Here is a 27,981-nt window from a genome sequence, read left to right as displayed (position 1 = left end):
ATCTATGTTCCACTATGTGACTTACCTCTCTCCCATTTTGTGTGTCTGACTTGTTCCACCTCTTCATGACATCTCTCTGGCATCGAGATCCCTTCTCCTCTTCCTCTCTCCCTAGAAACCTACCTATCTCTCCTGCCTAGCTATTGACTGTTTGGTTTTTTTATTTCACCAATCACAGCAATACATTTTCACAGTGCACAAATATCCCACAATACTTAATGCCACATCAGATACTATATACAGGCAGGCAGGCAGGCCCCTTTGTACCTCCCACCCTTAACAATCCTCTTCTGTCTTCCCAGTGTCTGTTGACCTTCAAAAAACTGCCTATGTCACAGGGACTAGCTCCCATGTCACCTGCCATTCCTCCTCTTTGTCCCACCTCTGAGTACTGTGCATGAGACTCCTGCCCCCACCCCAGCTCATGAGTTGTCTGTGAAAAAGGCCCTAAGTATTCACCAACTTTATTTATTCCTTGGAAAACACAGGTACTCATTCAACTCAGTGTATTGAGCACCTGCTATTTACAAGGGGATTTTTCCTCCCAGGATGGAGACCCACTTGCCCCCGGAAACACACACACACAGATATAGAGATAGAGATAGATAAATAGATAGATAGATAGATAGATAGATAGATAGATAGATAGATAGATAGATAGATAGATAGGTTCTGCTTTTAAAGACCATTAGGAGAGGAGAGACACTTGCTAAGCCATACATAGCCATTGCCCCCAACGATTTCTCCTGTGAGTAAAACCTTAGCTGTGATATTGCTTCATTTTAATTCTGCCATCCTGTTTGGGGGCTGTCTTAAAGTTTGTGAGATGCTAATTTTAGGGTTCCCTGCCCCTGAGTATGTTACAAAAGCAGAGAGGAAACTCAGACTTTGAGTGGAAACATCTCCTTCAACCTGAGAGGTTTCTCAGGGACCCTGAAAGTTTCTGGAGAAGTGTAAGTTTAGGGCTGTCGGGCCATCAGCCTCCACCCTCTGGGGCAATCTGACTGCAGCTGTATGACAGGTTGTCACACCTACTATCGACTGCACCCTCTTTCCTGAGGACAGCCTTCCCTCCAGTCCTGGCCGTCATCACCCATCAGTCCCTACCCCCTGCAGCATTTCCCTTAGACTCTGGTGCCCACCCCGCAGCAGCCAGTTGCCAGTGCCCTAGAGAATCCCCTGGACCTGGAGAAAAGAAGTTTGGACTCCGAGCTGCTTCCTAAGCCACAGGTCCTAAGGGCAGCTGTGTGGTGGCTGTGTGGTGGCTGTATCCTACTAGCCCGAGGGGACACCTGGCTGTCAGCGGCCAGTGTGAATTCTGCAAGTAGGTAGCTCCCACCCCTCTGGAAGAAGCAAATAAAAAAAAAAAAAAAAAAAAAAAGCGCCTTAGAACCAGGATGAGTGTGTCACCGGGTGTTCTGATGAGTGTCAGTTTTTGCAGTTTAGAGGTGGCCATTTGTCAAGATGGGCAGTAGGCAGACAGGAGGCTGTGCTGAAACCCAGCAGTTCAAGGCTGCTTCCAACCTGCTCTTGGCTTGTTCACAATGAAAACACGGTAGCGTGGGCAGAACTCAACAGTAAGTGGGTGGGCGGAAGCCGGGAGGAGGACATTTGGGGAACAGTCTGGGCAGCTGCAGATACAGAGGGAAGCCATGTGGTGTGTGTAGTCCTCCTGTCCCCAGTGAAGAGCCAGCCCGAAAGGGCCAAGGCACCTGCACAGGGTGTGAATGTTCTCACAGAGGGGTCAGGTTGGTTTGCTCAGTGAAGAGAGCCTCTGACTCAGCACTGGGATTTGAGTTCCTGTTGGTGAAGGTACAACCTATCTCTTGTGCAATAGAGACAATCAGTAGCTAATGCTACTCTAGTCCTAGAAGCTAAGCATACTTCAAAGTGTGTTACATACAACCATTTACATGCACAATACCTTTATATATACCTGCTCATTTACATGTATGGAACATTTATTTATCAGTTCATTTACAAATACAGTATAGTCATATACCAATTTGTTTACATACATGATACATTTGCATACATCAGCTCATTTACCTACACAATACATTTACATGTATCAGCTGACTTACATACATTTACACACTAATTCATTTCATTTTTATACATCAGTGAATTTACACACAGAGAACATTTACATGTCCCCAACTTATTTATATATATATATATATATTCTTTCCATGCCAACCATTTATATGCATAATACAGCTATACTAGCATCCCATTTACACACACAATACATTTACACACAACAACTCATTCTATATGGTAGATTTACATACATCAGTGAATTTACACATAAAAACATATCTACATATATCAACTTATTACATATGCATGTTTTTACACACCAATGGTTTACATACACATTTACAAATACAACTCGCTAATTTAGCATATAAGACATTACTATACAATCACTTATTGCTATACGCAGAGTACAGTTCTAGAGGCCAACTCATTTACATCCATAATACTTTTGCTCACCAACCCATTTCCATACATACTACATTTATATACACTGGATCATTTTGCATATCTTAACTTATTGGGATCACGTCTCTTAGAGATGAGAGTCCTAAGCCTGTTTGCTTTTCATGGTGCCTCTGTTGACTTGACTCAGGTCCCTTGTACACCTGTGACATCCTAACAGCCCCAGTGTGTGAAAGTCGATCTGGTTAACTAGTCATTTCACCAGGCAACCTGATGTCCACAGATTCCTGCCCAGCGGTAGGCATGCCCCGAGAGTCCCCCAACCCTGTGCAACTCACCCTCCTACTGTAGAAGCTTCTCAGAACTGTGTCTGTCTCCAGGCAACTGCACATCACTGTTTGGACATCACTGGATGGTGCAAGTCTACAACCGTTGGCCAGGATCTCACTGTCCCTCTGAATTAATTGGCTCTGGTCAGGTTTAAAGCACTTCTCCTCTGTACCAAGTGCCCGCTCCCAGTAGCAAATTCCAGGAGCTTCTTAAACAGCCTGCGGACGGTGTGCTAAGGACAGAGAGTAGCCAGGAAAGGGAGGAAGGGCAGAAATCGGTAGCTAGCACAAGGGCAGTGGTGTAATTTACTTGTAACTGTATTTACTGTGGAAAACAAACTCTTCAGAAAGCAAACCCTCATGACAAAAGGGTAAGTTTTTAGATTAGACCCTCTACCTAGTAGAAGCCTCACATCTCTTCGTGGAAGTCTCAGAGAGGATTTAGCAAAGATCTTATGGGTGACCCTGCTGTGTTATTTCATTTTCACTCCAGACTCTGGCCTTGGGTCCTGACTTTCTGTTCTGACTTTTATATACGACGTCGTCCCTGTGGTGTGTTGGCCCGTCACCTTTTGTATAAAAGTTTCTCAATAGACCTGCTTGCATGTGACCACCCTCTATTCTAGGGGAGCCTCTAAAGCAGTGCTTCTCAAGTCTCCTAATGCTGTGGTCCTTTGATACAGTTCCTCATGCTGTGGTGACGCCCCCCCCCAACCATAAAATTGTTTCATCGCTACTTCATGATAAATCATAATGTAAGTATTTAATATGCAGGCTATCTGATAGGTGGCCCCCAAAGAGGTCGCAACCCACAGGTTGAGAAGCACTGCATTGCGCCGTTACAGAGTGAATCACTCTCTTCTCCCCCTCAGACCGCCCTTTGCAGGCACTACTGTGTTGTCTTGCCATCGCTGGTCCAGCTCCTCCACAGCACAGAGAATTCCTCATGAGAATTTGACATTGAATCTTCGCATCCTGTCACTCTCTCGGTCCCACTACCTCAGCACAGGTCCTGGCTCTTAATAACATATTCATCCCAGGGACGGCTTTGACGTTATCAGTACATGATACTGCAATGCATAAAAGGCAGAAATGAGCAGCTGATGTCCCTTAGCTTCTCTTCTTGAAGACATCCTCAAGGTCCAGTCCTGAACCCGACCATGCTTCTCCCTCTGTCAGGTCCATAGCACTTTCATCCCTTCTCCCCCTTTGAGCTAGAGAGAGCAAGGCAAGTCCTGAGTGAGCATGTGCTGTTGACATGAGCCCAGCCATGTCAAGGAGCCACATGCCTCAGACCGATGGGAATGGCAAAGCCTTCCCCAGCGGAGGCTCAGGAGGACAGCAAAGCCTTCTTTGGATCCTAGTGTTAGTGTTGACAGTGTGTACAGAAAATGTCCAACCTAGCTTTTTCCCCATGTTTGTTTACAGTCTAAAGATTGGCCTCTTACAGAGACTGTTCTAAACCTTAGCTAAACCTACCTCTTTATTCACCTGTATTCAATAGCCCCACTTCCTGTTCTGCTATATGTAATAAACACACTGAGCTTCCAGGGTGTGGATGTGGCTTCTCCATCAGAGAGCCTAGGGATCTGCCTGTCACTGCCTCCCACCCCTGGGGTTCCAGACGTGTACAGTCGCATCCACATTTTTACATAGGTCCTGGGGGTCCTAACTCAGGTCCTTGAGTACTTTACCCATCATTCCATCTCTTCACTCTTACCCGTGACTTTACCACACACCCCACAACGCTTCTGTTGTGAATTGACAAGACGTCTGCCCAGTCGATAAAAGTTATTTGGCTCCTAGATAGAGGAGCAGAGGAGCCAGATTTCCAGACAGACCCAGCCCCTTGTCCCAGGACTACTGTTGCTTCCCAGGCGTAAGCTGTCTCACAGTTCCCTGCGGAGTGGCTTTTCTAGGCAGGTATCCATTGGCTTTGGCCTTGCTCTTCTTAGGCTAAGTGGCTGCTTCATTTATAGTCGGAACGACTGGCCCTTCTCTGGAGTTTAGAAAGCTACACAGTCGCTCGGAAGAGGAGTTGCCACACCAGCTCCCTGATACAGAGAAGTCTATTCCGAGACTCCTGTCTTTCACAGTCTGTGCTGCACAGAGGTCACCAGGCGTCTGCAGTGTATTGACACAGATTCTTCTGTGAGCCTGTAGTTCACACACTGTGAGGACACTCGCCCTTCTCTGCCCTTGAGAGGAACAGGAAAATGATTTCATGGTGAGAAGTCAGGCACTCGTAAGAAGAGCCAGACTTTCAAAGAGGCACGCACAACTGTCAGAGGGGCTAATCATCCAAACGACAGACACGCATGGCCGGCTTCCATCTTTACACCGCCTTGCTCGAGCCCCGATGAGCGCCTTGTCAGCCCTGCGATGGAGAATTCTGTTGGAACAACATCCACAGGGAATAGCTCTGTCCGCTAAGGATGACAAGTGAGGTCCATGCACACAATCCAGAATTGCGTAGATGTGCTTCTCAGGTGCTGCGAGGCCTAGGACTCTGCTCTGGGAGGCAGGGCAGACTCCTCCATTGCGCCTCCTGGTGTGGTGGCCACTGGGCAGGACTTAGTTACCTCCTGTCTTTTGACCTGGCTGCAGCGGTCACGAGCTCAGGAAGTGGAGGAGGCAAATGATGTCTTTACATTTCAGACCCTGGGTGAATCATTGTTTCACCCCGACTCTCCATGGGGATAGGTATGCCACCATATTGGGGTAGCTGCTTGGTGGAGTGTTCCTGCCAGCATTGTTCCTGGGCTGTTCTCGGGCACAGGCACCTATACTGCTGGCACTGCAGCCATCACCTCCCACTGGGCCACCCGACTCTGCCCTTGTGCCCTCTTGCTGCTGGTCCCAGAACATGTGGGAATGTTGCCATGGCATCTGTCTAGAAGCCATTTAAATGTTCATACTCAGCCATAACCATAGAGACAGAAAATAGATTAGGTTCTCAAGGCTTTAGGGGAGAGACATCATGAGTCGCTCTCAGAGGCATGGAGTTTCTTTGGGGGCTGATGGGAATATTGTGGAATCTCCATTGTATTGATGATTGTATATTTAAATATACTTAAGCGCACACACACACACACACACAAGATTTGAGGCTTGGGAGGTGGCTCAACTGAGAAAGTGCTCTCTGCACAAGCGTGAAGACCTGGCTCAGGTCACCAGAATGCATGTAAAAATGCTGGGCATGGTGGCATTTGCCTCTTTTCTCAGTGGCAGAGGCATGTAGGTCCCTGGGGATTGTTACCTAAGCTACTTGGATTGTTCCAGGCCTGTGAGAGACCACGGACTCAAAGCAAACAAACAAAACAAAAGGTAGATTGTACCTGAAGAAAGACACTCAAGATTGTCCTCCGTCCTCCACACACCCCAACACACACACACACACACACACACACACTTTGTTTAAAGTGGGAGATTTCATGTTGTATAAGCTTTGTCTCAAAAATATTAAAAAATAAAAGTAAACTAAAAATACAAACCTAACCACACAGTTCCTCTTTCCTGGGAGGAATTGATCCAGCATCTTTTCTCCTTGCTCTTTGTGTCTGTCACATGCTAATTCCCGAGTTCATCTCAAGATAGAAGGCTTGCCATATAGCATGTTGTTTCTTTCTGTTTAGTATGACCTATGAAACCCCCCATCTGGACGAAAGCTAACTGAGTCACCCCCATGCAGCTCAGATGCCCAGGTCTCTACGTCAGGAAGCGCCCTTGCTAGACAAGAAGCAGAAAGTGGATCGATCCCGTGGTTCCTGCCACCTGCTCAGAACGCTTCGGTTCGGTGGTGTGAATTTCTTTATAAATATACACGTCGGTAGAGTTCTTGACATTCTGCCCAGACCCGAAGAGGAAGAAAACCTTTCTCACCGAAATGGAACACACACAGAATAAGGAGCAGGAACAAGAAAGAAATTGCAAGGACTTTATGGGAAATGATGGAATCCATCCGACTAGGGCCCCTGATGGTGTGTGCAAAATGCTTAGGTGCAGATTTAATCTGAAGTAGAATAGTAGAATGCTGTTTTTATGCATTAAAGCCTAAAAGTTTGCATAAGCCACAATGTTTCTTAAGTAAATGGATGGAGATTAGTCTCCACCCGAAATTAGTTCCTTCTGCTCACCTCACTGCTCTGCTCTGCTTTGTGGGGTTTGGTCCTCTCTGTCCTGTGCTTTTGGCCATTGGCTGAGGGGGAAACACGGCACTCCTGTGTGTTCTTTGGGGAAATGAAGGCCGGCACATGTTACGTTGGCCAGTTTTAAATCAGACCTCATTCAACTCAAATAGGTACCCAAACAAGGAGGGCGAGGGCGTGCAAACGGCCCCAGAGCTGCCCTAGAGGAGCCCACCTTACCCCCATTTACACTAGGGTTGGCATCTCCCCTGGAAGGTTCTGGATTTCACTGGAGGTTGGTCACTCGTCCCTCTTGTTTGTGATGGGGTCATTGGGTGCTCTCATTTCTTCAGCCTCTGTTTGTAAAGGCCAAAGAGGTACCACCTTCTGGGACCAGCACAGGACGACAGGGAGCCAGGGTGGCTTCCCCTACATCCTTACATGTTGCCACCCATGTGGTGGCTCAGTGGGGATCTCTGCCCACACAATAGCTTCTGGTTGTCGTGTATCCTGGTGGGAACTGGTCACCTGCTGTCCACCTTGAAGTCTGCGCTCTGTGTATGGACAGACAAGAGGCTTCCCTGGGGTCTCCCAGGCTCCTTGTTTTCTGGACAGCCGAATCTTCTGGAGGGCTGGGGAAGGGCTCTTCCAGAAACCCATTTCCTCATGAATCACCATTGGCCATTTTCTTTTTGGCACATGGCTTAGACAAAGGGGATTTTGTATGTATCATGTCCCACCAGACTCTTTCAAGTGGAAGCCTGGGATTTGGAACCTGGGGTTGTTTTTCTGCCTGTTAACTGAACGCCTTGCTGGATACCTTGTTAACACGGTACTGTTCCTCGTGTCTTTATTACACAAGGGACTGCCTGAGCCATCGGGACATTCGCTTACTGTTAGCATGAGTGACTGTGATCCTGTTTATGTATTTCAGAAAATTAATTTTTGCTTCTCAGAATCATGTGTGGTATGTGATTCACATCATCCAGCTTAATGTAAAATTATATACTTTCCCAAATACTTCATCTATATTCCAGATCCTCGTCTTCGAAATGGTTTTTAATGACGTAATTTCAAAGTTTCATTTTAGTATATGAGAAAACAGAGGTCCCAAGCATGGCTTTTCAATAATGGCACTGTTAATGCTTTGAGCCAGGTAGTAACTGTGTGACGGGGTGGGGGTGGGAGTGGAGACGGGGGAGGGGTGCTTGGCGTCTTGGGAAATGCTCAGTAGCATGTCTAACATATGTCCCCCAGAAGCCAGTAGGACCCACCAAATTGGGATCAGAGGCATCCCCTGACATTGTCACATATCCCCTATACTTCTGGGGCAGAGGTCTAGATCACAGGACAGGTCACCACAAGGTCACATGGCCTCAACATCTATGGGTGATCTACATTATGATGTGCTTCGGAGTCTTGTGACACATGTGTTCAGGATGAGCAGATTGAGGAAGAGAATACCAGGGTCAGAGGAAGCTGACCATCTCGGTATCAGCTCCAGGGCAGAAGCTCCACCTGCCTCATAGTTATTAGCTCCCTGAACTCAATCCCCTCAGTCTTGATTCGAACTGAAGTCCCTAGTTTATGCAAAGGTCCTTCTGTATCTCCCCTGTCAGTGTCCAGTTTAGAGGTCATAGAAGTCCGCTGAGTGTGAGAAGCCAAGCAGTGCCTGGCCCGTTGTACTTTCTGATGGACCATGGAAAGCAGAGTTAGCAGGGGCCTCAGAGCAGAGACATCAAGAGTTGAAAGCTAAGCCAGACTCTGGCGCCAGGTGTGAACCCACGTCCCCTTTGGGTGATGGCAGAAAAAAATCTGGGGGCTCCAGGTGGAGCTGCTCTAACGTTTGTCTGCAGACCTGTCCGTGACTGGGTCACCACTGTCCTGGTCATATTTAACTCCGTGTCTTTTGTCCCATGGCACCAGCCCTACTGAAGCAAACTGAACTTTTATACCAAGTTACTTTGGGTAGGAAATAGAAGCTCTTAGACAAAAAAAAAAAAAAAAAAAAAAAACCATACTGAGAGAAAAAGAATTTCTGGTTGTGTTACCAGAAACTGGTTGTACTCTAATAAATCACTTCTTTCGAAAGAACTCACATAAACCTTTTCTACCCCGCTTCATTTTTATAATTCTTTGAATGAACAGTATTGTCTATGTTTCTGACTTTTATTTCTTTCCCAGGCACCAGGTCATAATCCACAGGGGAAAAACAAATTAGATTGATTCATTGCCATTGGCCCATGGATCATAATGCCCTATTTTCTACCTGATTAGAGAAGAACATTCTAGAACCTTTGCACAAAATAAATAAGCAGATGATTAATTAATTGAATAAATAAGCTGTGTTTACCTCTACAGTTGGAAAGTTGTAGGGGATAAGGAGAAAGCATCAAGTGGGGTCCAAGAGGAATCTTGATGTTCACTAAGAAGTCTGAGGTGATCTCCTCTGTGTGCCATTCCTGTCAGAGGATGGCCACAAATGAGGGAAGAACCTGAACCATTTGATGAAAAAACAGGGTTTCCACATCATCTGCTCCCATAGTAACAGAAGCTTCTCCCATCCTCACACATATGCCCCTCATTTCCTCCGCCATGTTTGTCCTAGTGGGGGGGGGGTCTGGGAATAAAAACAGTGTCAGACTTCAGTCACCCAGCCCACAGCGATGCTCTGAGCACAGCTACTAAGAGTAGGAAAAAGCTCTGACAGGCTGAACAGGGTCGCACACCTCCCACCCTCCGCTCCATAACCTGCATCCCATCACTTGCCAGTGGGCTAGACCACAGAGTCTTCCCTTTCCTCTCTCCCATCCAAGGGCGGTCACTGCTCGGATAACTACCCATCAACCCCCAGAAGCATAAAGCAGAGCATCCAGGATCAGGACAGGAAAGTGGTATCCCACCAAGATTAGTAAAGGGACGATTTATAAATGTATGGATAGGGTAGAGAACTAAATGGGCTAAGCTAGGACTCCAGGGCTGGCAATAGCAGAGCCCAGAATCCCTGCCTCCCCAGGTACCAAGGGGGATGGAAAGTAGAGAGTGAATCTGGGGGGCATAGAAGACATTGGCCACTGCAGACCAAGCCAGTTTCTTAGCACAGCCCTCCTCACTCCCTGGGACTCACGGATCTCCTTGTCGGAGCCTTGCCACACTCATCCTTTGGGGAGAAGCCTCACCATCATTTTCCACGCTGACCTCCTTCCTCGTTCTGCCATGCTGTAATAATGGGCAGAGCGGCTCGAGGCTATTTCAAATAATCTCTTTTGCCACTGACAACATGAGGTTTGTTCTGCCATTAGAGTGACATGGGCCCAGGAGGAGGAAATCCCTGGGTTCATTTTCTTCTATTTTCCTCAGTGCACACCATCTTTCTCCGTAGCCCCCATCTGACAGTTCTGGCTGTGTGGGACACAGTGACATAGTCATTACTGTGGCCCACTTGCCAGCTGGGTTTTAAATACGATTCCACATGAGAAGAGAAACAGCTATATACTTCTGAGTGTTAACCTTTTGGGATTTGGACTCACTATGCAGCCCTGTCTGGTATGGAACTTACTAAGTAGACCAGGCTGGCCTCGAACTCACAGAGGCGATGTGTTAAGGGGGTAGGTCTCTTGAGTAACATTCAGAACCTTGTTTCTTCAGACACATCATCAACCCCAGGAGACCTGCAAGAGTGAGGTCTGTCTGAAGAATATTCACCAGGCTCTTTACCCATCCTGGCCTGGCCACACCCAACTTCAAACCAGAAACTGTTGGTGGCTTTGCCTTTGATCAGAATAGCACTAGGTTTTGTTGAAGGATCATTATCAATCATCATAATGATGAAAATGGATAGAGGATTCTATGATCTCAATACTAGAAACTCTTGTTTTTGCTTGCTGCCTTCCAAAGGAAAACCGGAAGTCAGGAATCAGTAAAGAATAAGGCACTTGTTTGGAATTTGGGAACCAGGGAGAGGAAATGGTGCAGTTTCTCTCTGCTGTTCCGACTGCAGTGATAACTTATAGAAAAAATGAAGCAAAGGCCAGGGTCAGAGTGGATTTACTGTGAGGCGAGTTACCAGAATCGTGAGATGAACATTCACTGCCCAGAGACATGGGACTCACACCACCATGGGATTTCTAGAGAAATTAGAATCCTTTCAAGTGTGGTTTTAAGAGTTCCTGTTACACTGCTACATCAGCACCCAGTAGACGGAGGCAGGAGGATTGTGAATTTGAGGCAAATCTAGGATACCGGTGGGCACGGCTATACGCTGGTTCTACTAAGACTTGAACAAGGATTTTCATGACCTTCTGAAGTCAAATCTATCAGACACACGAAGAAGGGCAGCAAATTTCATGTCACCTAGTGCTAGCCTGCCTCAGTCTGCTGAGGTCTTGCTTGCAGAGAGCTCCACCAGTTGTGAGTTTATGGTGTGGCCACCAAGGGGGTCATTGTGTGCGTCAACCTGTCACTGAACTACACTGTGAAGATTTGAGTAACAGAGCATAGCAGTTTCAATGGAGTTGTTATAATCCATCAAGTCGATAATTTACAATTTTAGAAAAAAAAGTCCCCAAATACCAATTTACACAACTTTGAGTTGTTTTACACCCTATCAGATCATTAGTCTAAAATTAAAAGTCGTTTATACTTAATTAGAGCCTAGGCTTTTTTTTTTTAGGTTAAAATATGTTTCAGCGTGCTAAGCCACAAGGGCACGAGGGTAAAAAAATGACTCTAGAGCGTTCCATAAAACTTGCCAAGGCAGCCGTAAATATATTCATGGTGAGGTCTGTTTTGTGTACAATTTATATGCAATTGGCTGGCTTGAGAGAGAGGATTTATGCTCCTGTATTACTTCTTCTTTGCAAGTAGGCAGTATGGCAGAAGGGCAAATGCACAGATCATAGAGCTGCAGCTCGGCTTGAATCATCTTCCTTGAAATTTCAGGAAGCCATTTTGTTCTCCTTTCTAGCCTCTCTTCCATGAAAGGGCCTCCCTCTGTGAGCAAAGCGGAGATTAGCCATCTGTGGATATGGGTTGTGTCTGAACCGCAGGCATGAGCTGAGACCAAGTGTGAAAGTCCCCAGGAGCTTCAAGGCACCCCTGAGAGAGCCACAATGAGAAGTTGCTTCCCTTCATGTCTTGTATTTCGGGCTCCTTATCCCATGCTCACCCAGTGAAGATGCCCATCCTTCCCATGTCACCCACCTGTAGAGATCCAGGAATGGAAGTGCTACATCTGAACAGGCTGCTTTCACAACGCCCCCAGTCTTGGATCTAAGGTGTCGTTAGTGACAGAGCGCTCACCCCTCACACCTCTTTTCATCTCCAGAACCTTTCCAGGAAAGATCCATTTCTGACTCTTCCACCCATGCTTTCTCACCCCCAGCTTAAGAACATTCTGGAGCTGCAGGTCTGAATGCCTGCTGTGTGAAAGGCACCATCCGTGATAGTAGGCTGTAGAGATGTCCAAGTGGCAGGCTTCTGTACCCTCCCAAACCAACCTTTACTAATTTGGACATGGGTGCTTCCCTTGTAGCCCAACTGTCATATGTAATCATCAAATATGAATCCTAGCCACGGGGCTCAGCCCGCTGAATACGTTTCCAGCCTAAGCCACCTGCCTCTGGTCCCACCTACACACCTCCATTCTAACCCTGACCTTCATCATAGCCTGCGGTACTCCATTTTAAAAGACAAATGTTTCTTATCACGAATGAGAGTTTATTCAATCAGTTCCCTCTGAGTAGAGGTCGCCAGAAGCCCCTTCCGTGCTGCCTGGGGGTTCTTTGTTGTCTGGATCTTGTCATCGGTGGTTGCTATCATAATAAGATCCTTGATACCTGATTGGGCCTCAAGCTAGACCTGGGTTACATCGTCTTTATTTTCAGTGTTGACACACTGGCAGGTTGCCAGAGTTTATGTATCCAACACTGCATAATATTTTGTCTGCTTCAGCCTCATCCAGGGAAGCATATGTTTTTAGTGACAGGTTCCATCAAACTCACACACCAGTCTGGAGGAATTATGACCAAGTGAAATTATCCCAAGTCCCCTGCTTTTAAAATCTATATTCCACATGGACTAAGAATTGAATATCATATCAATCTAAAAAAAAAGAACTGATAGAATGAATATCTACATCTAAAGACAGACAGACAGACAGATATATTAGAAGGGATGTATTAGGTTGCCTTACAGGATGCAATCCATGTAGGCTGTCTCCCATGGGAGAGGTGGAGAAGCCAGTTGTATTGTTTTTTCTCTGCAATTCCAATGTGGCCCTGAAGGTCTAGAGGCTCCCCTGAGAGCCGTTGGTCTTCTGACCACTGTTGGAGGCCTGAAGAAGTAGACTCTGCTATCGGTGAAGGAAGGCGGTGCAGCAGGACAGCGGACTTGGCCAGCAGAAGGGAGAGCAAGCGGACACGAGCAGTTTCCTTCTGCCATGTCCTCTTACCCAGGCTGCAGCCAGAGAGTGCTACCCACATTTAGGGTGGGTCTTCCTGCTTCAAATGGTCTGACTGAGAAACTACCTCACAGGAGCGGCCCAGTGGCTTGTGGCTTAGTTAATGTCCGATGCAATCAAGTTGACAACCAAGATTAATCCTCACCCACTCCTACTCAACCAGGTATGCATATTTATTCCAAACATTGTCAGATAAAATCATTAAACAGTGTCTGAAACATACTCACTCTTCACACACACACATACATTCACTGTACATTTGTGTACATTTTATGCACATATGCACACACGCACACAGTCAAATTTGTGTCCTCATACACATATACTCTCTCTCACACACACATTATTTCAATGCCAAGAGGAAGGATAGTCTCAAACAGTTGTTAGTTTCTTTTAATATTGATTTCCTTTGTGAATTATTTTAGTAAGAACTTTAAATAACTATTTAAGGAAAGAGAAAAAGACAAGACTCTGTAGGAGAAATTGGTTTGGGTTCTATTGTAGGGCATTTATGCTTCATTAATAATAACAGCAGCAACAACAACACAAACAACAACGATAATAATAAAGGTGAAAGAATAAGTGTGTTGTAGGGGTTGCACCACCTTCACCAGAAAGCTTCTGAACCTGGCCATACCTTCAAGTGCTAACACTTGACCCCAGTTTCACACAGTCTCCCTCAAACAAAGCTAGGAGCAGAGAGAAGCCACTACAACTCTGCTGTTCTGCCACACTAGGGGAGCCCAGGGCCATCTGCGTGCTAGACAAGCTACCTACTTCTAAGGCCACCCACAGCCCTGACTAGGGAAGTTCTTTCCTTAGCTACTTGGATCCTAAACATTGGTAAGATTGTCCTTTCCAAGGATGTAACACTCGCAGACCTTGTGGTTTTGATTGACAGTGAAGTTTGAGGCACAGAGGCCTTCAGAATGAGGCTGGCCTGCCTCATGGACAGTGGTTCTCACAACAGTCTCTATGGCCACACAATTCACCTTGGGTGAAAACGGCCTGGAAATGCCCATTGTCGGGCTCCACCTAAGATCGCCTGGATCAGAAACTGTGAGAGGGGACCCAGTAATAGTTCAACTCAGAGGTGAAGCCTTAAACAGTCCTTCTTAAACAAGGGAGCTTGAATCCCCTTTGTGTATATCTACGAAAACAGTTCCCTGAAGCCTGTGCTTACTTAAACAAAAATGTCTCTCCAGGGAGTTCAGGGCCTGAGGCCGTTACCTTCCAAAGATGGACAAAGTCAAGAATATGCTTACTGCATATTCAGGATGCAAGTCCAGTGGATCAGAGTCCAAGTGGAAAAGCATCCTATTTGTGCCCCTTGATGGAGGAGCCAGGGCCACTGTCCCCTCCAGTGGAGAAAAAGATGTGCATCAGCCTGCATGTTAGCTATCAACATTTCTGTTGCCATGGTTAGGGCAGAGCCACCTACCATCCTGTGGGTTTGTTCACGAACGACAAGCATTCTCTTCTTGTGTGTCCTGAAGCAGATCTGTCTCGGGTTTCTTCCTCGAACTTAAATATTTTGTTATACTTAGCTTTCCTAGGTAAAGGAGAATGGCTAGCTCATCAGCATTTTCCAATTGTTTATCTGTCGGTTGATTGCTTTTTCACCCCATACCTTGTCACATGTGGCTGCTGCTAGCATCCAGACATGCATCTCCACAAGACTCAACCCCATGACTCTGTGCCAGCTCCACAGCCTTGCAGGCATCCACACATCACTCAGTCCACACACTCCAATCCTGGGCTTTAAAAGTGTAAGTTGCACACTTTCACGCTTACCTGCATAACTGCCCAAACTGGAAGGAAAGCCATGGCCTTGTAAGCGCTGCTTTACAGAGGAAGAAATCATGACACCTGAAGGTGTGGACTGGCACCCAGAGGAAGGGCCTGCCCTCTCCACCAGGTCACACTGCCTCACTGTTTCCCTGGCAGAAGGGGATGAACAAAGCCTCCATCCGCATCTACATCCTGCTGCGGAAGAAGCTGATTCTGTGTGGTGTAAGCAAACCTGCCAGAGAAGTTAGCACTCATGGTATGCCATCGTGGCTGCAGACCACCCATCCCCTCGGGGGACATTTGCGTCTGACATTTCCTTCAAAACCTGGGTCCTAGGAAGGCTATTGAATTCTCAAAGTACGAGGCAGCCTTCTGATGAGCTACCTTACATTTGTTCTAAGGTAGAACTCGATGGGCTCAGCCTCTCAGGTGTGGAGGATCCTCACTGTTGGAAGCAGGGTGGTAATTGAATTCGGTGTTGCTGCTGTTAGCTTCAATCCTTAGCAAACATGGAAGGGGAGAGGGAGCAGATCATGATGAGGCAAATGGCACCTTTTCCTAGGGACTTCCCTCCCTGGTCTCAAGCAGATCTTTCACAGGAATGGTTAAAGGAACATCAGGAAACACACTGCAAATTAGAACCTGCTGTCTCCTGCTTCCAGCAAGGGTCCCTCTGCCAAGGCAGAGGGCAATGAGGGAATTGCAGGGATCAGAAGTTGGCCCCCAGGGGAGGTGACAGGAGAGTCACACTGGAATATGCTCTTGTCTTCCAGTTGGGGTTTCACTCAGTTCTTCTTACCAGCATGTCCTCCCCCCACCCCATGTGATCCCTTCAGACAAGATGGCAGCAGTCTGTGTGGGGCTTGCTGGAGCTAAACTGAGAACTGGAGATGCCTTAGATCCAAGATGACACCTAGAAAGTCCCTAAACAGAAGCGGTAGTGTCCCCTTCCCTTTTGACCATGCCCCTCTCTCTTACAGCCCTGCCGTTGCTGCTGTGAGAACCATGTGTCCAGCCTGTGCTTTAGTGGATGGACCACGTGCCCTTCTCAATGTGAGGCCCTCTGTGAGGCACTGCAGGAGAAAGAATTAGGGTACTTATGACCCATGACTAGTTACTAGACTTTCTTACTCTTCCTTACTGCTGAAACTCCAGGACCTGTCAAGGAACAGGGATCTGGGACCAGGACATGCTGTACTTTCTTTCTTGCTCCTAGTTCTCCACCTCCTCTCTCTGTAGCTGTGTTGGAGATGTGAATGCAGACTTTGTTCAGTGGTCTACTGAGTGCATATCAGGTTTCAGTGGGAAGAAAATTTATCTGGAACCCAAAGCTCTCGCTAGATAATTCTAGGTTCTGCCCTTTGACCTCAGGCTCCTTCTGATGTCTTTCTTCCTGGGGTGGGTCCTGGTTCTTGTCTCCTCCCTCAGACTACAGCTGAGAGTCCCAGGCTCCAGAGACAGAGCCTCTGTGAGCACACGTACCCCTGGCCTTTTAAGGGAAGGTTCCCCAGCCCTTCTGGATCCCAGTCTCCCAGCAAGCCCCGAGAAAGAAGTCTATTCTCTGCCACCAGGCTGGAGATGGTGAATCAAGTGAATTTCATGCTAAATTAGCTGCCCTTTGTCCCCGGGCAGCCTTTAGAAGCCAGACTAATTTCCCCTTCCCACTGGTCTGACGCCAGATCCAGTGCTGCTATGGTTCATTCATGTCACTATCAGGAACAAGATTGTCTCCTGGAAGCTACCCATGTAAGAAAGCCTGGGAGTGAGTGAGTAGATTGTTCTAAGATGGATTCATAAGAGAAATGGACTAAAGATATGCCTGCAAGGAAGAGTTATACTGACTTATACATGGTCATGTGTGCTGACATTTTTATTTTAGGTAAATAAAGTTATTTATAATAGAATTTGTTTGTCTAGGTCAAAGGCCAGAAGCAATGAGACACTGAGATGCTTGGGATCCGGAAGAACCCAGCAGTGAGGTATTAGAGACAGCAAAGCAAGTGTCCTGTAGCAACTGAAGTTTCCCATTTCTATGGAGGGTTCTGAAAAGAAAAATGGCTTCCCATTGTCCTGCCTATTGTTGTCCAAGCCGAACAGCAGCTCTCTAGTGACAACCCAGGCCGTATTAGCAGACATAGTTCTTCTCAAGTCCTGTTTGTGCAACAACAGATTCGCCACTGACCTCTTCAGAGGTAACATCAGCATTGGTGGAAACAAGCCCTTTATTGATAGCAAATGCCCAAAACCCAAGCTGGGTACATCTGAAAGAATTCTGTCTTTAAGAAGTAGCGATTGTTGTCTCTCTCAAAAAATTTCTTCAGTGCTGTTTTGTGTACATGTGGTAAGGTGTGTGTGTGTGTACATGTGGTAAGGTGTGTGTGTGTACATGTGGTAAGGTGTGTGTGTACATGTGGTAAGTGTGTGTGTGCATGTGGTAAGGTGTATGTGTGTGTGTACATGTGGTAAGGTGTATGTGTACATGTGGTAAGTGTGTGTGTACATGTGGTGTGTATGTGTGTGTGTATACATGTGGCAAGGTGTGTGTGTGTACATGTGGTAAGTGTGCGTGTGTGTGTGTGCATGTGGTAAGGTGTGTGTATATGTATATGTGTGTGTTACATTGCTAGGGATTAAAACCAGTGTCTTTCACGTCTAGGTAAGCACTGTACAATGGAGCCACAACCCATGCCCCACTTTTTCCTTCTCATTTTGAGACAGAGTCTTCCTCACCAAGTTATGGAGAATGGCTGTGAGCTCACTCTGTAGCCTAATGAGACCTTGAATTTGCTGTCCTCCCTCTTCAACCTCCCAGGAGCTGAGATTACAAACTTACACCACAGGTATCTCTTATTTCTGGCAATGGTCTCTTTTCTACCTAATGTTCAGAATTTTTCCAATGATTACCAGCCATTTATTAAAAATCCGGTAAGGGACAGAGGAGGTGGAGCTGGAAGGTCTCTGTTCTATAAAAACTGGATGAGTTCATGAAATCGTAATAATATGGTTTCCTAAACAAGAGCTGTATAATGATCACAGCACACTGTGGATGGGGAATCTCACACGGCTCCTGATAAAGAGGTCCAGGAAACTAATGGTTACTTAGGGAGAGTCCGTCTTCTCCAGGGGTGACCCCCTGTAGGGTGTCCAATCCTAGTGGTCAGCCCTAATCTCATATACCATGAGCAACACTGCATGAACTCAGCAGGCTATATTACGTATATATGTATGTACACACACACACATATATACACACACATATATACACACACATATATACATATATATATACACATATATATATATATATAATACTAAAGAAGAGGCCATGAGGTTGAAGAGGGACACAGTGTAAGTTGGAGAAGAGGAAATAAGGGAGAAATGATGTAAATACAATACTCCTATGTGAAATTCTCAAAATTAATAAAAATAAACTTCTTAAAAACTGACTGAAAGCCGAAGAGGAAAGAAAGACAAACCACCTTTGAGAACAATGTACTTAAGCGTAAATATTGATCCATACACTATGTCATAGAACTCTTCAGTTTTCACTAAAATTCCGTATGCAAAACCAAAAATAGTAACCTTGGGCAAACAATTTAGTTGATAGTGACTTGGGCCTGCTGAACGCCTAGATAAGCTAGGGGAAGGGAGAAGAGATGGGTACCTGCAAGGTTCCTGAGGCAAGGGGCGGGCTCTTCCACCACATCATGGATGGAGTTCTACGGGATGGTGTCTACTTGGTGAGATCTTTGTTCCCAGGGTTTTGCACGGTGATTTGATTAACAATCATGAAAACTCGTATGAAGGTGACATGGAGCAAGGGCTCGCAGCCCAAAGTGTACAGAAGCCAATGGCTTCAGGACCAGGTTTTTGCAAAGAGTGATAATTTTGGTGTGTTGTCATCCAACAAGGAGTTTGAGATCTAACTCCCTATCTGCTGCTGACTCAGAGTTTCTGCAGACCAGAGAGGAAAGGGGCCTCCTGGGATTGGCTGTCGAGAAGCAGCTCAGGGGTCCTTGCTCCTCTTGCCTCCTCCCATTGGATGTTCCGGTACGGTTATCACATTCTGCACAGGGTATTTGAGTCCTTACTATCAAAACTCAAGGGTCTGGCTCCTTCTGCTTGTGCCCATTCTTGAAAATCCAGTTTTAAGGCATCCTTGAATAAATTATGGAAGAGTTTTTTATATATATATATATAACAATCTGAGAACTTGGCTATTTGGGACATTATGCCTAAATATGTTCAGCCATTAACTAGTTTCAAAATGGACTATTGTCTTCATTTAGAGATGGGGAGACTATTAAACAATATATTGGTAGACACATGGCTACTGAGAGCCAGAATCTGTCTGACTTCAAAGTTCATGGTTTTGTCAGTGGCCCAGTTACCTCAGAAATGATTAATGGTACCAAGTGTGTCCTCTGTAGCCATGGCTCCACAGTAGTCACAGAGCCCTGCTAGGCTAGCATCCTTATTGTGACCAGTTTAGATGCCAGGCACCAAAGAGGTTAAATCTCGTGTCCATAGGCACATATCAGCAAACAATCGCGATCTCAAACCCCGAGCTCCTTTCCAGCACCAGGCACCCAGCTCTGCACCACGTACATCACAGGGAGGAAACTGACAGTGAATGCCTTTGACATTGGAGCGAGTCTTCCAGGGAAAACTCGGCATCCCACGGCCGACCTCCACCGGGCATAAAGATGCCTGTCGCAGGGCGTCAGCACCGGCTCATGCATTTAAAATAAGTTTTCTGAACAGAATGAGCTAGGGGTTGGAGTGTCTTCTAAATAGACTACTGTCAGAGTTCCAGTCCTTTCTGACAGACTGGCCCCTGAGATGTGTCTGTCTCCATCCTCAGCTGCATGGCCTGCTTTCGCCCAAGTCTGCTAATTGGTGTGAGGGACTCTGTTCCCAAGGCTGCCAGCCATTAGCAGTGTTTCACAAGGAGGGGCTTTTCCTCCCCCTGCACCCCCCCCCCCCCCGTTTCGCAGTCTCTGGCTGGGCCTGCCTAGTGACAGATACCTGCTGATGGAGAGCTTTATGGAATCTTCTAGGCCCCCTCCACTCCCCGAAGCACTTTTTTATGGAGTACATGTCATTAGCAGACTCAATTCTCTGGTCTCTCACACTCTCCCTCACACTTAGCTTTATTGTGCCTCCACTTGTCACCTTCCCCAGCCTGGCTTTTAATAATGTAAATCTCCCCTCTGATGACATGGCGGCTTAATACTTGCTGTCTGCCGTCACACGAACTTACCTCTGAAAAGCCGATTCCCCAGAGAAGGAACTGGCCAGCTCCTCACCGTGTCCTCAAGGATGCTTCAGTTCTGCCTGCATCCCGGAAGAGAAGCAGATCAAGGGCACAGCCAGGCGGTTGGCTTTGGGCAGTCACTGGAGTACCCGGACAAGGAAGCTCATCACGGAGCTAAGGAGGATGGTAGTTATAAGGCCAGTGGTAACTCCTTTGGCAGAGCTGTTTGGGGAAAACACATGGAAGGTCACTAGACACTTGTGAAGAAGTCACAGCCAGGGTGACGGTACTGAGGTGCTCTTGTTAACACAGAACAGACCGTCCCACAGCAAGCCCGAGTTCACCTCAGCCGCCACCTTCCCAAGATGTTGCCCAGATCTGGACTTTCTCCCCGTGGATAAACAAAGCCCCCACTCTCTTGGCCATTTCATGAAGGATGATACTGCATTTTATGCAAAGAAATTAAATGCAACGGGTTCTGTAGCATGCGACTGAGCTGTGCTTCCTTCCAATCTCCGAGGTCTCTTCAGGTGTGGCTCTGTGATCCTGCAATGGTAGCCATGCTCCAGTGGAGCCCTTGTGAGATATTGCTTCAAAGCTCTGACTCCGGGGAGTACGGTTGTCTCAGTTCTCTTCCGCATTGCCTAGTGTTGGCGTTATCAGACACCTACAAGCACAACTAAGTCCAACAGGACTATCCTGGTCTCTTCCGTTCCAATCCTTTCAGCCTCAGGACACCATAGAGATCTGCTTCCAGGGAAAGCCATTTCGGGGTCCAAGAATGGTGGCCGCAGAAGCCTGGGCCCCTGAGTTCAGATCCCTGAAATCTGTAGAAAAGCTGGGCATGGCCACGCATGCCTGTAACCTAGGTGCTGAGGTGGGGGAAACAAGAGACAGAAGAATCTCTGGGGTCTCATGACTGCCACGCTAGCTGAAAAATGATCGCTGTGGGTCCAGTGAGAGACCTTGTCTCAAGAGAACAAGGTAGAGAGTTATTGAGGACATCTGACGTCCTCCCATGTTCCCTGTGGTCATGACTACAAACAGACAGACAGACACACACGCACACACACAGAACATAAAGAACAAATTTTATCTCCCTTTTAGAAATTTTATCAGGGAAGTATATAAACTTTCATCTTGTGTAAAACCTGACTTTGATTTGCTTTAATGTTATTGACTGTCATCTGTAAAGCTAAGGAGACATCTCGAATAAATAAGATGAAGAAAGAAACTCCTATTTGTGAAGAACGATAGCCCTTGTCAGGCTAGCAAGATAATCCCACATTATGATATTGAAAGAGAAGGGAGCTCTTTAAATGATGGCTGGAAAATTGCATCCTTAAACCCTCGCCGTGGGTTTTCAGAAATGGGCACTCCATCAAGGCCTCTGACCATGTGTTTATCAGATTGTCATAGTGTGGATGAGTGTGGAGGTTGCTAGGTTTCTAGCCGAGAAGAACACATTGGGAAGTGCACACTGTTTAGATCTTCCTTCTCTCGATTGTCACCAGAATGTGACAAAGGCGCTGTGATCAGATGGGGTGAGCACACCCATCCCTCTGCCTGATCAAGACAGAGAAGAAAGGGATAAAGTTTAAGAAATAACTCATTGAGCCTTTAGGTGCCCAGATCAAACTTTGTTTGCATAGTCACCTTAAAAAAATAATGTAAGTATACATAAGTAGTTTTGACAGGAGGAAGCAGAGACATCCTTTTTATTGTATCTATTTATGTGTGTGCTTTATTTCGCTTTATAATGTTTTAATGTGGTGGAGGGGTGTATCCATGGGGTTAGGTGTACAAGCACATAGAGGCTAAAAGTGGACTCAGGCTAGCCTGGCCAGTGAGCTCTGGAGTTCTCCAGATCTGGCACCCCACTCCACCCCCACCCCACGTGTGCTAACACTGGAGTTATAGAGGGACAAACCATCATGCCTGACTTTTTAAACAATGTGGCAGGGATTTGAACCCAGGTTCTCATACTTGAAAAAGTACTTTTATTCACTGAGCCGTTGCCCCAAACCCATCTGGGGCTAATTTGATATACACAGTCTATTTTACATCAGTAGATCTGAGGGGAAAAAACCTATTGCCTCCCTCCCCCCCCAAACCCCGAATTTCTACTTTCCTCTCTGAAGAGCATACAGTCATCCCTCAGTATCTCTGGGTGACTGAGCCTGGGAAGCCCTGCATATTCTATAGTGCATGGATGTTCAAGTCCCATAAATAAAATGGCACAATATTTACACATACCCTACCCAATCCTCCTGAACATTGGTTATAACATATGGCCTCTTGTACCCGCTGTGTAGACGGTTACTGTATAGCTGTGGTTCTGTAGCATTGGTTATAACATATGGCCTCTTGTACCAGCTGTGTAGATGGTTACTGTGTAACTGTGGTTCTTTGGCATTTGGGAATTGATTATATGCTAAGAAACCTTGGTGTTTAGGGCACACGTGGTGGTGTCCCTGGGTCTTCCCAGTCTGTGGTTAGTGAAGTGCAGGTGGACACTGCAGGTATGAGGAGCCAGCTGAACTATTTGGTGTCGTGAGCTGCTTTACACTCAGCTTTTATGTCTTTGATCTCCACATCTGTCTGTCAAGGGAGGTAGCACGGCAGATCTATCTCAGGGATAAGGACGCCAAGGCCCGCACAGCAGGTATCAATGGCGGTGCCCGAGTGAGAATCCAGGCCCACCCTTGCTTTGCTCTGTGCCCACAAAGCCTACACCTGTGAGGAATGCATGCGTCCATTAAAGACAGTGAGCTCCTCTGCGATGCCAAGTTTTTATCCACACATCAGGATCTTACCTAAAATAGGAGGTACCCAGGAAAGGCCTCCCGATCTATTCCAAGGACACCATCGTCCTGACTTTCACCCTCCACCTCCTTCCTTTAGGGAGGAGCTGGTCCCCTCAGCACAGCCTTCAACCCACAAGTGAGACTGGGGGTAGCACAATCAGTATTCCCGTCACCTAGCATCCCATCCCTGCCATTTGTTCCAGTGCAGAGGAAACTGGATCCTTGGTTGGCGTTAGCTACTGCTCAGCTCTGTAGTTTGGTCGTGTTGTCTAAATTGGTGACCTCTTAGTGTGTATATGAGTGTTTGCATGCAGGTGTGTGTGTTTCTGCATGCATATGCACATGCATACACGTACATGTGTGTTGTGACCCTTGTTTATGTTAGGCAAGCATTTAACTATTGAAATACCCAGTAACCTTTGCTTTTAGGTCCTCATATAGTGTTCTTCCCTCTTTTCATCACAGTTCTTCCTGTGGTGGCTTTTGAGCAGCTTATCTTCATTGAGACTGAGTCTCACTACACAGTCTTAGCCATACAATCTTAGTCAGACTGGCATCAGATTTCCAGCATTCTCCTGCCTCTTCCCCTGAGGACTAGAACCGCCAGCGTGTATCACCACACCTTAGTAATGAGTCTGTTCAGTTTGCCTCTGTTTCCTTTTTGGCAAGTTTTCACACATGACTCAGGACCTCACAGAGGTGATGTCTTAAGGAAAACCACAGTCCTGCTCAGAATGAGACCAAAATGACTTTAAACATCAATTTGAGTCGGTTGCTGCATCTACACCTTGACCGGTTTCTACTTAGCTGATTCTTAAACATCCGTGTTAAGGGAATTAGAATACGGAGGTAGGAAGGGTTGGAAAGATGCAGTGGTTCATCTAATGCTGTACGCCATGACTCTGAGTAGGAAAGCCACCTTCTTACCCAGCGTTGATGACAGCCAACTGGCTGAGCAGTCCCTGGTCTAGCACTTGTCCTTGAGGGGCGTTCACTGTGGGTGTTCACAGAAGGAGCTTCAGTGAGCTCCTACATGAGAGAAAACACAGAATTCTTTGCCCCTTATTGCCTTGTCTAGTCTTTCTGATTGGTGAGAGACCCTTTGATCTGTCAGCCTGCCCAAAGCCCTCCTGTGTGTATAGCTGAACCCAGTCCTCCAGGTCAACAGATTCTGGGGAGAGAAACAGACAACAAAGAGTCTTACTAGGTCTGTGCCGTGATAACTAGCGACCGACAACAGTGTCTGCTGAACATGACCATATGTGCCGGTGGCGGCAGCAAGCAATCACAGGGCCCACTCAGCCTTCTATACAATGGGTGGTAGCCGGCTGTCACCTCCTCGTTGATGTGTGTGCAGCTTGGGAGAGTGGCGCTAAGTCCTGCTCAATGTGTATCTCACAATCCCTTTCTCTCCGGCCTCAGGATGCCATTCACCTGAAGTGTTGAAAAGATTAATGAACAAACATAAAGACCACGGCTGCCCTGAGCAACAGCTGTCTCGCACCAGCCCCGGAGTAATTAGACAAATGAGGCAAAGTGGCTCCCAGGCAGAGAGGGCTTTGATTCCCACTGCCGGTCTCCCCTCTGGGCGTCTGCCCCTCCTTTCCACCACTCAGACTGTCCTTTTAGCTATCTGATCCCATTGTCCCAGGTCCACTCTTGGAAGTGACTGTGGTCTTGACCCTGAGAGCTGAGCTCATCTCTGAATGTGCATGGTGGCTCTTACTCTCCAGGAGGAGCAGGGCAGAGGGCAGGGTCGAAGATGTTGCCAAGAATCTAACAGTGTTTGCAACAAAAGCAAGGGCTCCTGGCAAGCCGTCCGAGGAACTTTCTTGATCATAAGTGGTGTCTCTTAAGCTCTTTAATTACAGAGGATTAAGCAGGAAGTGGAGTGCAGGACTAAAGGAATAATGACAAAAAGGAGGCCAAGCAGAAAAACCCAATTTCCTTCCTAGGAGGGGGAAAGCCCTCCATTTATTTAAATGAATTGCAGAGAAAAGAATGAAGTGTGGCGTTTTCCCCAGCTCTGAGTTCAATGGGATTTTAAGGAACTGTGTATCTCCTTAGCTAGACTTCAGGCTGGGACTTTAGCTCATCTGCAGAAAAAGGGCCGTGTGCTTCATTAAGATGCAGGCATATGCTTCCCGTTCAAACAGCTGACTGAGCCAGTGCCTGCCTGCCTGCCTTCTCCACGTGGGCTTCTGCCTAGCCCAGCTCACATTTCACATTCAGCACCTCTAGTTACCTAGGAATGACATGCAAAATTGCAAAATAGAAAAAGCAACGGGCCGTGGGGCTCCATCAGTTCTGCCTGGAGTTGCAGCATCCTTGACTTGTGTGGTTCATAGCTGGATGGGGAGAGACACTCGCAGGAAGCATGGGGGACCCAGTCACCTATCAGAAGCAGCTCTGTGGACACCTGCTTGGAGCATACTGTGGTATAACGGGGACAAACCTATTCATGAGTGGAGTTAAAATATCAGGTTATAGAGAGCGATGGGGAACAAGGACATGCCCCAATGGCAGATAGATAATCATCGTGGCTATTGGCCAGCACACAGTGGCTGTGGCACTTGAAGGTGATGACCTGGTAGGATCCTAGTCATATCTTGTGCTTAGTAACTATCCATATTTATAGTATCTGTCCTGGGATCCTCTTTGTGTGACATGGTACCCACAAACCAGGTCAAGGCATTGTGTAGCTCTATCATCAGCATCGTCATTGAAAACTAATAGTCTGTCAGGTCCAGAGGAAGGCAGGTAAAGGGAGTAAGTCATGGAGAGAACAGGAATCAAGTTCTCTGTGCTCTCTGCTCCACATTCAGTGCCTCACACAGCAACTTTTACAAGTCCCGCGGCAGTTTTGTTTGGCAGGCATTGTTAAACAGGTGGGGAAAGTGAGGCTCCCAGAAGTTTGACCGTGGGAGGTAGAAGCCAGCTGGAGAAAGCATGGGGCCCTAGATATAAGTCTGGTTCAGCCCTACCCTCTACAGCTACAGCAATATGGGCCAAGGTGTGTGGCCTTGTTAGTATGAACTGTCAACCTGATTCAGCCTAGAATAACCCAAATAAAGTGTCCTCAATTGAATATCTTTGTCAGGTTGGTCTGTGGGCATGTCTGTGAGGGCTTGTCTTATTTTCTGATGCAGAAGGGACCTAGCATTGTGGGTGGTACCATCCCTAGGCAGGTTGTCCTGGCCTATGTATGAAAGCTAGCTAAGAGTGAGCCAACACGTGATTCAGAAAGCAAGGCAGCAGTGTTGCTCCTAGGTTCTTGCTTCAATTTCCTGCCTTTCCTTCCCTCAATAATGGACGGCAACCAGGAAGTGTAAGCCAAATAAATCCTCTCCTCCCCCAGGTTGCTTTTAGGCAGAATGTTTTATCACAGCAACAGAATGTAGCTATAATACAGCGGTATGTGGTATCCATTTTCTCCACCGTAAAGTCTGGGTAAGTGTGCCAATGCTCTGCATCACCAGGAGGACTAAATAAGATCACGCAGATGATGGCACAGGCCGGGTGTATAACACAGACCCTCACCTCCAAATGGCAGTGAGTATTTTATGGTCTCACATAGGAGAAGCACAGTCTTAACGCTGGGAGGCCAACGGCACCCTTTCATCATGACCCCTGACCTCCATTCCACACTGGATATGGTGACTATAAAGAGAATCATAGATAGGGTATAGCACTAGACATCCGATGAGCCTGGTACCCTTGGAATTATTCCTGCTTGAACTCTGTACACTGAAGGTTAGTTCCCAGGTCTCAGCAAACGGGGCTGAGATGCGCAAGAGGACGACCTTACTCCAGTGCGCATGATGTGCACTATTCTCTGAACATTCCTGTATGTTTGAAATGTTTTATTAAAACATGGATGGCCAGGGGCTTTGGAGATGGCTGGAACAAACAGAGTTTGAATCCCCAGCATCCGGCTAAATTTTAGGTGGGCCGTGCAGGCCCGCCTGTAACCCAGCACATGGAAGGCAGAGATAGGGGATCCCTGGAGCAAGTAGCCTAGCTGCACCAGCCTGATTGCCAAGCTCTGCGGTCAAATGCTAGGCTCTTTACCAATATCTATGGTGGAGAGTGATCAAGGAAGACTTCTAAGACATCAACCTTTGGCCATGCACGCATGCACATGTGCAACCACATACATGTGTACTCACACACGGGAACCCATGTGTGTTTGCAATACACACACACACACACACACACCCGCACGCATGCACAAATTATAACCATGCCTTGCCCCCAAAGAATGATGGGAGTTACATCAGTTCAAACAGCTAACCAGACGCATCATCCTTGGGCATCCACTACTTGCCACATTAAATTACTAAAATCACCTGTCTCTGCAGCTGTCTGCCCCACACATCTGCATTATGTGCCTTTCACATGCTGGACTCAATAAACAACATAGCAAAAAAAAAAAATCGCAGAGAACAGAGCTAAATCAATCTCCCAGGACTGTAGCTTCCAGATCGCTGTTAGCCTTCTGTTTGATTTCTGCCCATCTTAGGACTACAAAGCAGTGGTCCATTTCTGTGACTGCCGCTGCCCTCATCCATGGGGCGGAGCTGAACTGGTCATAAGCACTAGAGATGCTTATGTTCCGTGACTCTGAAGGTGGGTGAGCGTGCACTGACTCCTGATTTCGACGGAGACACGCTATCATCCCCCCCAAATGAAGCTTCTCCTTGCTCATGTAATGGGATCCCAAATAACGTGTTGCAAACGAAATCTTTTATCACACTTGCCCCTT

At 46.9% G+C, this 27,981-nt stretch overlaps 1 protein-coding gene across 2 annotated transcripts in view; it reads left to right on the top strand.

The window, feature by feature from the left end:
- The window catches only part of Kif26b (kinesin family member 26B), a 409,589-nt gene that overhangs the window by 314,457 nt on the left and 67,151 nt on the right, over positions 1 to 27,981 (top strand). The gene's annotated exons all lie outside the window — the stretch shown is intronic.

This window comes from Chionomys nivalis, chromosome 5 (assembly GCF_950005125.1).
Source record: "Chionomys nivalis chromosome 5, mChiNiv1.1, whole genome shotgun sequence".
Taxonomy (NCBI): Eukaryota; Metazoa; Chordata; class Mammalia; order Rodentia; family Cricetidae; genus Chionomys; species Chionomys nivalis.
The sequence above is the reverse complement of the archived record's forward strand: the minus strand, read 5'-3'. Positions and strand labels throughout refer to the sequence as shown.